The following is a 12,487-nucleotide window of genomic DNA, read 5'->3' as shown; positions in this document are numbered from 1 at the left end:
AACACTTTCTAACACCATACCAAAAATAAACTCAAAATGGATTAAAGATCTAAATGTAAGACCAAAAACTATAAAATTCCTAGAGGAGAACATAGGCAAAACACTCTCTGACATAAATCACAGCAAGATCCTCTATGAACCACCTCCCAGAATATTGGAAATAAAAGCAAAAATAAACAAATGGGACCTAATTAAACTTAAAAGTTTTTGCACAACAAAGGAAACTATAAGCAAGGTGAAAAGACAGCCCTCCAAATGGAAGAAAATAATAGCAAATGAAGAAACAGACAAAGGATTAATCTCAAAAATATACAAGCAACTCCTGCAGCTCAATTCCAGAAAAATAAATGACCCAATCAAAACATGGGCCAAAGAACTAAACAGACATTTCTCCAAAGAAGACATACAGATGGCTAACAAACACATGAAAAGATGCTCAAGTAACCTTATTTAAAAACTTCTCAATCTCATCAGTTCATGATAAGCTATCTTTCAACCAGGTCATAACAGTGCTTTCAGTTGAAATTTTGTTGTTAAGGTCTTATACACAGAAATGTAGTTCTTTCTGATTGCAAGACATGTTCTTCTAAATATTTCTCTTTCATTTCCCCTCATCCTACTTCTGATTTTAATTTTTAAAATTAATTTTTATGAGTATAGTTGCTTTACAATGTTGTGTTAACTTCTACTGTATAGAAAAGTGAATTAGTAAACCCTAAATAGCCATGAAATTAAAAGATGCTCCTTGGAAGAAAAACTATGACCAACCTAGACAGCATATTAAAAAGCAGAGACATTACTTTGCCAACAGAGGTCCATCTAGTCAAAGCTATGGTTTTTTCAGTAGTTATGTACAGATGTGAGAGTTGGACTATAATGAAAGCTGAGTACCGAATAATTGATGCTTTTGAACTGTGGTGTTGGAGAAGACTCTTGAGAGTCCTTTGAACTGCAAGGAGATCCAACCAGTCCATCCTAAAGGAAATCAGTCCTGAATATTAATTGGAAGGACTGATGTTGAAGCTGAAACTCCACTATTTTGGCGATCTGATGCAAAGAACTGACTCACTGGAATATCCCCTAATGTTGGGAAAGATTGAAGGCTGTTGGAGAAGGGGATGACAGAGGATGAGATGGTTGGATGTCATCACCAACTCAATGGACATGAGTTTGAGTAAGCTCCAGGAATTGGTGATGGACAGGGAAGCCTGGCATGCTGCAGTCCATGGGGTCACAAAGAGTTGGACATGACTGAGTGACTGAACTGAATTGAACTGAATCAATTTAAAGAACCTGTCCATCACTCCAATAAGTTCTCTCATGTCCTTTGCAGTCACTTCTTCCACACCTCAGGCAACCACTGACCCACCTTCTGTCATTATACATTGATTTTCCATTTTAATAATTTTATATAAATAGTAACATACATATATATTCATTTTTGATCTGGATTTTTTCAGTCAGCATACTTTGTGATTCATCCAGATTACTATGTGTATCAGTAGTTTCTTCCTTTGTATGACTGAGTGAAACCATTCTATGCATATAGCAAAATATTTATTTTTAAAATTCAATTGTAAGTTTTTTTCAGGCACTTCTTTCAATTCCCCCGCTTTTTTCCCCCCAGAAATTTTATTCACTTTTATGGTAGTAAATATCTCCTTTTGTATGGCTTCTGAGTCTCTGCTGATAACTTTGGCCTACATCACTGATTTTAGAATTTTATTTGAAGCTCTGTTCTTGATATCTGTTTTTTGGTTGCTTAATAGCAAACAACCTTATAATTTCCAAAATAGACTTCTGTCTCTATTTTTCTTAATGGTACTTTATCCTTATTGTTATCCATGGGAAGTACATTCTTTTTGTCTCCTGCATTGAGTTGCGTTTTGTTTTTCAAGCTCTCTATGTTATGTTTTTAATCTTGCATCCATCCCTTTCTTTTCCATTCTTCCAGCTATCATCTGATTTCAGGTCTTTTTGCCTTCTCTCTGTATATTTCTAACCATTCTCTTCCCAGCTGTCATCCTTATTTTACTAAGGCACAGATCTCATGATTTTTTATCCCTACACAAGAACCTCCTGCTCCTTCCTTTTTTTTTTCTCCTGGAATAAATCCTACTAATAATACCAATGACTAAGTAACTTCATATTAGACACATTGCATTTATAAGGTGTGGCTACAACTTTTGTTGGAGCTGTAGCAACACATTTGGTAAGTCAAAGGACTAAAGCAGACATGGTAGATGGTCCTCACTTTCCCACTTGGTTTTGACTCTTGTGTCCTCCTCTGCTATTCTCTTTAGATTGTTGTCTCCCCTGCCTCATGAACCTCAACTAACCAGTAAACTGCAAGATTTGCAAAATTAGAAAAGTACTGTTCTGACAGTGATTGGGATAAGATTGCACCATTAATCCTGAGTTTTCAGCAATAAAAAGACAAACACTTCTATGTGCACCATACCATGGCCTCTTTTCTCTTTACTATATGAAAAAGTCCAACTCTTCTTTGACTGGGCAGTTTCCTGGTCCTCAGGTACACCCTCATGCATGTCAATTCAATTCAATTCAGTCGCTCATTCATGTCCGACTCTGAGACTCTATGAACTGCAACACACCAGTCCTCCCTGTCCATCACCAACTCCCGGAGTCCACCTAAACCCATGTCCATTTTGTTGGTGATGCCATCCAACCATCTCATCCTCTGTCGTCCCCTTCTCCTCCTGCCCTCAATCTTTCCCAGCATCAGGGTCTTTTCCAATGAGTCAGCTCTTCGCATCAGGTGGTCAAAATATTGGAGTTTCAGCTTCAACATCAGTCTTTCCAATGAACACCCAGGACTGATCTCCTTTAGGATGGACTGGTTGGATCTCCTTGCAGTCCAGGGGACTCTCAAGAGTCTTCTCCAACTCCACAGTTCAAAAGCATCAATTCTTCAGTGCTCAGCTTTCTTTATAGTCCAACTCTCACAAGCATACATGACTACTGGAAAAACCATAGCCTTGACTAGACGGACCTTTGTTGACAAAGTAATGTCTCTGATTTTTAATATGTTGTCTAGGTTGGTCATAAGTTTCCTTCCAAGGAGTAAGCATCTTTTAATTTCATGGCTACAATCACCATCTGCAGTGATTTTGGAGCTCCCCAAAATAAAGTCAGCCACTGTTTCCACTGTTTCCCCATGTGTTTGCCATGAAGTAATGGAACCGGCTGCCATGATCTTAGTTTTCTGAATGTTGAGCTTTAAGCCAACTTTTTCACTCTCCTCTTTCATTTTATCAAGAAACTCTTTAGTTCTTCTTCATTTTCTGCCATAAGGGTTGTGTCGTCTGCACATCTGAGGTTATTGATATTTCTCCCGGCAATCTTGATTCCAGCTTGTGCTTCCTCCAGCCCAGTGTTTTTCATGATGTACTCTGCATATAAGTTAAATACATGTCAGCTGTCAGCTAAATAGTGTCATTAACTGCTATTTGCACCATTTAATTATTTTCTTTTGAAAGAAAAAATTCTCTCCTGTGATAACCTGAAAGATAGACCACCTGTCTCTGGAGCCCATGATTTTAGGGGAGGTCATTAGAAAAGGCAGAGTGTTGGTGAGTTTTGACTGTTTCTTGGTCCTTTTAGAAACTGCTGAGTGATAAAGCTGGTTCAGGCAAGAATCAGCCAGTTTACAAGTAGAGATGGGAGGTAAGAGATATTTGCTGAGGGAGGCTCTCTTTTTCTGTGGCGCATAATCTAAAATCACTGGTAGCTTAGACTTTGTGGGCCTTGTGAGATTTTGAACAAGCCAAGCAGCAAGGAAGCAAACCAGGAATGTCTAACAGTGAAGATCAGATAAAAAAGCATTACCAGGCATGTTGTCTCAGACAGTTGTGAGGCAGCTGCCATGAAATTGGAGAAGGTTACTCAGAAGCCCACAACTAACAGAAGAGAGTGGTAGGCTTAAATCTCACGACAAGATGAGATCTCTGGTTGTGGTTACTTTTACATGGAACTGATGGGAAGCAAAGAGATTAGAAAGCTCATATGTTTGAGGGAAGTTGTGTTGCCAAAGCAGCCAGTGATAGGCCTGGACATTCTGTGATGTTTCAACACCTAACACAACTCATGGCTTTCCCAAGCTGCACCAGCAGGCAATGCACTAAGATCCGTGCAGCTCCCAAGCAGAGCATATGCTCCGATAGGCAGTTCAGATGGGCCATAGATGGAAATGAACAAAAACGTCTCTGGAGCAGAAGTTGGCCAGCTGTGGCTCTCAGGCCAAACTGTGTCTGTGACCTATTTTTACATCCTTGCTTTTAAAATTCTTTATTTATTTTAATAAACAAGTAAATGGTATTTAATGGGATATTACTTTTTCACGTGTACTGCTATCTTCTTTTTAGTGTTATTTGAAAATTTTATTTATTTTTTCCAGATTTATTGAGGTGTAATTAATAAAATTGTAATATATTTAAAATGTACAGCATGTACATATACATTGTAAAATGAGTACAACCATTAAGTTAATTAAAACATCTATTACCTCACATAGTCATTTTTTTCTTTTTGGTGAGAATGCTTAAGATCTGTGCTCTTAACAGGCTTCCAGTATACAATACAGAATTTTTTTATTGAAGCATATTTGATTTATAATATTATGTTGGTTTCAGGTATACAACGAAGTGTTTTGGGTGTATATTATGTATATATATATACACATATATATATATAATCTTTTTCAGATCCTTTTCCATTATAAGTTATTAGAAGATTTTGAATATATAATCCCCTGTGCTATACAGTAAATTCTTGTTGTTCATTTATTTTATATATAGTAGTGTGTATCTGTTAATCCCATACTCCTGATAGTCACCATGCTGTATATTAGATCCTCAGAACTTATTCATCTTGTAACTGAAAGTTTGTACATTTGACTAACGTCTCCTTATTTCCCAGTCTCTGTCCACCACCATTTTACTCTGTTTCTGTGACTTTTACTTTTTTAAGATTCCACATATAAGTGATACAATACAGTATTTGTCTTTCTGTGTCTGGTTTATTGCACTTAGCATAATGGGCTCCAGATTTATCCCTGTTGTCAAAAATGTTAAGATCTAACTTCTTTTTAAAGACTGAATTGTATGTGTGTAAACACACACATGGGCTTCCCTGATAACCCAGTGGTAAAGAGTCTGCCTGCCAATGCAGGAACTGCAGGAGACACGGATTTGATCCCTGGATTGAGAAGATCCCCTAGAAAAGGAAATGGCAACCCACTGCACCACACCAGTTTTCTTGCTGGAGAATCCCATGGAGGGCTAAAGTCCACCAGTTCAGTTCAGTTCAGTCACTCAGTCGTGTCTGACTCTTTGTGACCCCATGTACTGCAGCACGCAGTACTGCAGGCCTCCCTGTCCATCACCAACTCCCGGAGTTTACTCAAACTCATGTCCACTGAGTCAGTGATTCCATCCAGCCATCTCATCCTCTGTCATCCCCTTCTCCTCCTGCCTTCAATCTTTTCCAGCATCAGGGTCTTTTCAAATGAGTCAGCTCTTCTTATCAGGTGGCTAAAGAATTGGAGCTTCAGCTTTAGCATCAGTCCTTCCAGTGAATATTCAGGGTTGATTTCCTTTAGGATTGAATGCTTTGATCTCCTTGCTGTCCAAGGGACTCTCAAGTGCCTTCTCCAGCATCACAGTTTGAAAGCATCAATTCTTTGGCTCTCAGCCTTCTTTATGGTCCAACTCACACATCTGTACATGCCTACTTGAAAAACCATACTTCTGACTATATGAACCTTTGTCAGAAAAGTGATGTCTTTGCTTTTTAAAGTACTGTCTAGGTTTGTCATAGCTTTCCTTCCAAGGAGCAAGCATTTTTTAATTTCATGGCTGCATTGTCCGCCATGATTTTGGAGCCCAAGAAAATAAAGTCTGTCACTGTACCCATTGTTTCCCCATCTATTTGCCGTGAAGTGATGGGACCAGATGCCATGATCTTTTGATCTTTGTATTTTGAATGTTGAGTTTTTCACTCCCCTCTTTCACTTCCATCAAGAGACTCTTTAGTTCCTCTTCGCTTTATGCCGTAAGGGTGGTGTCATCTGCATATCTGAGGCTATTAATATTTCTCCCAGCAATCTTGATTCCAGCTTGTGTTTCATCCAGCCTGGCATTTTGCATGATGTACTGTGCATCTAGGTTAAATAAACAGGGCAACAATATACAGCCTTGATGTACTCCTTTCCAGTTTGGAACCAGTCCTTTATTCCATGTCTGATTCTAACTGTTGCTTCTTGACCTGCATACAGGTTTCTCAGGAGGCAGGTAAGGTGTTCTGGTATTCCCATCTCTAAGAACTTCCCACAGTTTGTTGTGAGCCACACAGTCAAAGACTTTAACATAGTCTATGAAGCAGAAGTAGATGTTTTTCCTGGAATTCTCTTGCTTTTTCTGTGATCCAACAGATGTTGGCAGTTTGATCTCTGGTTCCTCTGCCTTTTCTAAATTCAGCTTGTACATCTGGAAGTTCATGGCTCACGTAATGTTGAAGCCTAGCTTGAAGGATTTTGAGCATTACCTTGCTAGCATGTGAAATGTGTGCAACTGTCTGGTAGTTTTAACATACTTTGGCATTGCCCTTCTTTGGGACTTTGAGCTTATCACTCAAAAAAAGCTGTTTGCTGTGGACGTCTCTTTTCTCCTTTTCATTGACTGAAACTGGCAAAGACTGGAGTAACCATGGACTTCAAGAACTGAGATGATGCAGTTGCCCTGTTAACCTTGGACCCTTATTTGAACTCTTGAAAGTGAAAGTTGTCACTCAGTCATGTCCGACTCTTTGTGACCCCGTGGACTGTAGCCCACCAGGCTCCTCCGTCCATGGGATTCTCCAGGGAAGAATACTGGAGTGGGTTGCCATTTCCTTCTCCAGGTGATCTTCCCCACCCAGGGATCAAATCCAGGTCTTCCGCATTGCAGGCAGATGCTTTAACCTCTGAGCCACCAGGGTATTTGGACTCTTAGGAGAGAGAAATAGCAAATTTATTTTAAGCCCCTGTATTTTGAGCTGTATATATTAGAGAAGCTCAGTCTATACCTTCACTAATACAATGTTGAAATCTTACTAATCACAAATGTTTTCTCATCCATGAAGCTTTCATAATTACTTTTACTCAAAGTAGTCTTTTGATCTCCAGCAGCACTTTGCTCTTTTCTCACTGCATTTATTACACTTTGTTTTATGGTCATTTTTATAGCCTTTCTCAGTAACTAGATTCTAAGCTCTTTGGGAGGTATAGGAGGAGGGAAAGGCAATATGTAACCCATATAGTAGACTTTCAGGTTCACACACATGCCTTGAAATATAAGAAGTTACTAAATATTTGCTTAATTGAATTGACTCTTTAATCATTTTCTAAGCAATATGTGTTCACTAGCTGAATGGATATAGGAAATAGTGAAATGACAGATCCAAGTCATAAGTCTTTCAAAAAAGATTTTATATATTTATAAATATTCAAATTATTTATATTTTAATAACTTTTATTCAAGTTATTGTGTGAATAGTAATGCATCATATGTATATGTATGTAAACTTCTTTCCTTTGTGATATCAGTCATGGATGACATATATTTGTTGACTATTTTGTCTTCTAAAATAAATTGCATTCCCATGAGTATCTTTTAATAGAAAGGTCATGGTATCAAATTGTGGATTCCACAATAAAAGTTTTCTTCTGCAACAAAGGAATATCTTATTTGGGGGTTGCATTAAAATAGGCAGTGCAGTATAGGGGTTATAAACATGGGCTTTGCTATCAAATAGTTCTCAGTTTGGATTTTTACTTTGTCAGTGTATGACCTTAGGCAAGACACTTAACCTTTCTAAACCTATTTCCTCATCTGTAAAATTAGCAAAACAGCAGCTACTTTATAAACTTTATAATAAACAAATGTATGTAAAACAATTTTTAGTGATTTTGAAGTAAATCACAGATATCTCATCCATGAATATTTCAGTATGTATTTCTCAAAGATAAGCACTCTTGCCTAAATAAAACATTAATACTCTTATCACAGTCCCCCAAATTGATAAAAAAAACTCTTGAAATCATCAAATGTCTTCTCAGAGTTAAAAGTTCATATTGTCTCATGCATATGTCATTTTTAGAGTTTGTTTTAAAGAAAAGTTATCAATTACATATAAAGAAAAACTACCAAATAGATAATTTACAAAAACTTTAGCTTTTTAAATATTTGTCTTCCAAAGTGAATACATTATTTATTTGTATTTATGAAATGAAATAGTCTGTATCTCATTCAGTTAGTGACTTGGGTGTGACAGTTCATCAAGATATGTAGTAAGTTTCCTGTCACACAAGGATCCAGTGCTGATCCCTCCACATAGTTTCTTTCTGTTAAATAATTTAGCTGTTGCCTGCTGCATATGTGGCTTCATCATTTCTCATCATCTCTAAAGATGACATTGTAAGATATTGTTAGTTCCTCATGGCATACTTCTAGCAGTGGTAAGATTAAGGTTTGAAATGATTATCAAGAGAATGAATTACATTTTGCATTTTCTTCCTTTACCCTGAGTTTATTCCTTCCCTCTGGAAGCATGTTCTGGGCACCTACATCACCCATGCATAGTTCAGAGGTAAGCTCTGGGGTAGGGGATATATAAGTAGAAAGGTATAGTCCCTTCTTACTCAAAGCTGTCCCCTAGTTGGGGAGGATACATACATATAGGAAATGACATAAAACCAATAAAAGCATCATGCTAAAAACTGTACATGCCAGGAACAGAGTCCATGAGTTCTGATAGGGTACAGAAGCCTAAAGAGATCAGAATCAGATGGGTTTAATTGAATAAGGTTTTTGGAATAGGTAATCTTCAATTCAGTTTGGAGGGAGTTGATAAACATGAATTTCAGCTCAATGAAAGGGGATTCTGTGTGAGAGGAAAGAAACAGAAGCAGAAACAAGGAATTGTTAGTGGGTATTGAGTTTAAAATGAATGTGACTTGAATTAATGAGTTTTTAGTGCATTGGTTTGGTGCTAACATAGAATGTATATTAAGGAAAACATAAGTCATTAAGGGATATGACTTATGCAAATTTTAAAAACCATCATTTCACTATTATAGGACTTTTCAAATATCTGTGACTGCAGGAATTACTACTGTGTAGGTATAGATGTTCTGGAAGCAAAGATGAGGCAGGCATAATAGCCTCTAAAATGAAGCAAGCGCAGCATATGGAGTAACATATGGGTGCAGCATGGAGGAAGCTGACTTGGGCGTCAGTTTAAAAAACAAATTACAATCTATGTGTGCCAGTTGGTAGCTGGTAGAACTTTCTTTACTTATCTTGGAAGTACAAAGCAGTAATGGAAGCATAGACATGCTGGGTTCTGGGTGTGACTGCAATTCAAATGGAATCCAAGAAAAAAGAAACTGCTCTGTGTATAAGGAGTTAATGATTATGATTCTAATTTATGTTTCCTATTATTTATATTTTTCCTTCTTTCATTCAACAAATATGCACTGAGTAGTTATTGGGCTTCACTAATTAACTGTATTTGGGTGAGATTTCAGTTCTGAAGGAAACAATGTGGAAGAAAAAGTTTGTAAGCATTCATTTTTCTGGCAAAGGGGAAAGCAAAGGCATTAGGGTTTTGCAGAGACTAGTGGCTGGAAGACTTAGTCTCTGGTTGGCAGAGGCATTGATCCTGGAGGTAGTTCTTGTAATAGAATTGATGCGATTACATTCTTGACTGGAATCCAAACTGTAGTGCATGGCTTCAATAGAGGCCATGACCAGAGCAACGCTAGCCTGAGGCTGTTAAAGTCTGATTTGGAGTCTGTTTCTGGAAGCTCTGGCCTGAAATCTGATTCTCCATCCCTTCTAACAATTCTGCCAGCCACTTGCTAACCTTTTTAATAAACTCCTTTTCTATCTTATTCACCAGTTAACTTACAAATTAGGAATTCCACATCTAGGAATTCTGATGGAAAGGAAAGAGGCAAGAGTTTCAGGAAGGAGATGCAGTCCTTTAAATGATGGTTAAAAGTATTAATGCTCTTATGGAAGAAGAGGCCAGATAGCCAAGTCTTGAAGAGCAAATGAAGAAGTTTCAAGTAAGACAGAAGTTTCTGGAAGAAAGACATTAAAGAAAGGTTGAACATTTAAGGAAGAAGGGCTATTAGATCCAACAAGGACTGTGGGGGAGGTCCAAGGGGAAATTCTTGCAAGGAGTAACATCAGAGAGAATGGAAAATTTTTCTTTCTTTTCTTTTCCTTCCCCCACCCCCCCTCATTCCATCCCTCCCTGTCTCCCTTCCTTCCTTCCTTTCTTTTTTTTCCAGAAGAAGCCTGGGTAAGAGAAGAATTTGGTTGAAGATGAAGAGAAATCTCAGTCAAGAAAAAGAAAAATGGAGGAAATGCAGTAATAGGAAAGGCACAGGTATTTGCAGAATGGTTTTGGAGAGTGGTTTTGAGGGCTTGTGGGGAAAGAAAGTTTAGAAACTTGTACTTATGGGGAAGATAATAGGAAGTTAAATGAAAATGAGTGGAAAAATTGCTGAGTGGCAACATGCTATAACTGAAGTTTTGGAGTGTGACTGTAAAGTCTTAGAAATATCTAACACCCTTGAGAAGTCTTTTGGTGAGTGGGGCCTGGGCAGGAGTCTGATGTCCTGGTGGGGTTCACCTGTGGTGTGAGATTGATGATGATCGTTCAAGGGAAGGATAAGAGAGTAGAAGCAAGGTTGAATGTTTTCTGTTTCCCTGAAGCTATTTATTTTTGTCCCCCTCCTTCTCTTCTTGGATATATTAACCTATGATGTCTTAATATTCCCTCCACTCATTTATCCAGTTTTTATCCTTTTCCTGTTCCTCACAGCCCCCTCCCTTTCACCTTGTATTATTTCTCACTGTCATGTCATGCTATTTTCCTTAGGCTCTTGCTGTTTTTCCTTCTCTTATTATTTCAATATCTGATTCCTGTGCCATCTCCCTGAAGTTTATTTTTCTTTCCCACTTCTCTGAGTTTTATTTATTTATCTTTTGCTGTTATCTGTTTGTATACTTCACATCTTATTTCTCAAGCTTCCTGATCCTTCTGGTCTTTATCCTCTGACCTTTAATTTTCTTTTTCTTAAAAAAATCAATTCTTTCTTTCCTTTTCTCTCCTCCTCATTTTAGCCTCTGTCTTGGCCTTTCTCTTCACTTTCCCAAGGGACTTGGGAGTCTTCATTTTCCAATGCTCTTGATTATTTCCCACTGATTCTCCTCTGAGCTGCTTTTTAGTCTCCAAACTGATTTTATTTCTAGCTCAGCTCAACCTGGTACAATAGTACCCCTAGCCCAGGTAGATCACAAGTGAATTAAGACCTCTGCCTGATAATAGGGCTGTTCAAGATCAGACATGGGGGAAGAAACAACATAATAAAAGACAATACATCATAACTCAACATGCAACACCTCCGCTCTGCTGTTAAGTTCTTCCATGCTTTGGCCATGTTCAATATTTCCAGTGGTCCTCCAGAAATCAAACTTCCTTTAGTCAAATGAATCCTATGAATCCCAAATCCTAAATTCTTGCTGTTTCTCATATTGTTTCTTTGCTTGGAATACTCATTTTTCTTCTCTCTTTCAGAGCTTTAGGACATTACCTCACATGACTATCCTAGCTTTTTACTGATCTTCCTTTTCTTTGAATTCCTATAGCATTGGATATACCAAGTAATTTAATCACATAGTATCTTATTTATTTTCTGGTGTGTGCTTTACTTTGACCAATTTCAGAGGAAGCTCTGAGAATGGAGTATATATCATTTAATTCTATATTATCTACAGCATCTAGAATGGTTCTGAGTACATAGTAGGCTTTTTTGAACATTTAATATGGCTGCTTTTTTGAATTATTACCCTTATACAGCATAATTTACATTACATTTTTAAAGCCTACTTAAAATATAAATTTTACTCTGAGATTAAATGACCAAAGGGCCTGCTATCATTTATTCCATGCACCGATGATCTGCGCAACATTTCCTCCGGTGTCTTCCTGAGCTGGCAGGAGCCAGCCATTCATTTAAATTGGCAACAGACATGGAAATGAATTTGTGTGCTGTCTTACTTGGTAATAAAACCTAAAGTGCAGTGTAATTTGTGATGGTTTGAAGCGGTAATGCAGTTTTGGCAAGTGTGCTATATCTCTACAAAACTTACTGTTAGAAGATTTTCAAGCCAGTAGGTTATAGACTCTCCTCCTAAAAACAATTGATTAAAACTACCTCCTTCTGGACTTGGCCCAGTCCTTATTGGCAATAACTAAAGCACAGATTACATTTTTGGTTGACGTTTTCAGCATCAGACCAAGTTGTCCTTTTTATACAGTGCTTTTTCTCATCTATTTTTTTTTTTATCACCAGATATAATACTTCTGCTAATTTAAGAGATACAAGATAGTAAAAATTGTATCCAATTCAAGT

This window comes from Cervus canadensis, chromosome 20, assembly GCF_019320065.1.
Source record: "Cervus canadensis isolate Bull #8, Minnesota chromosome 20, ASM1932006v1, whole genome shotgun sequence".
NCBI lineage: Eukaryota > Metazoa > Chordata > Mammalia > Artiodactyla > Cervidae > Cervus > Cervus canadensis.
The sequence above is the reverse complement of the archived record's forward strand: the minus strand, read 5'-3'. Positions refer to the sequence as shown.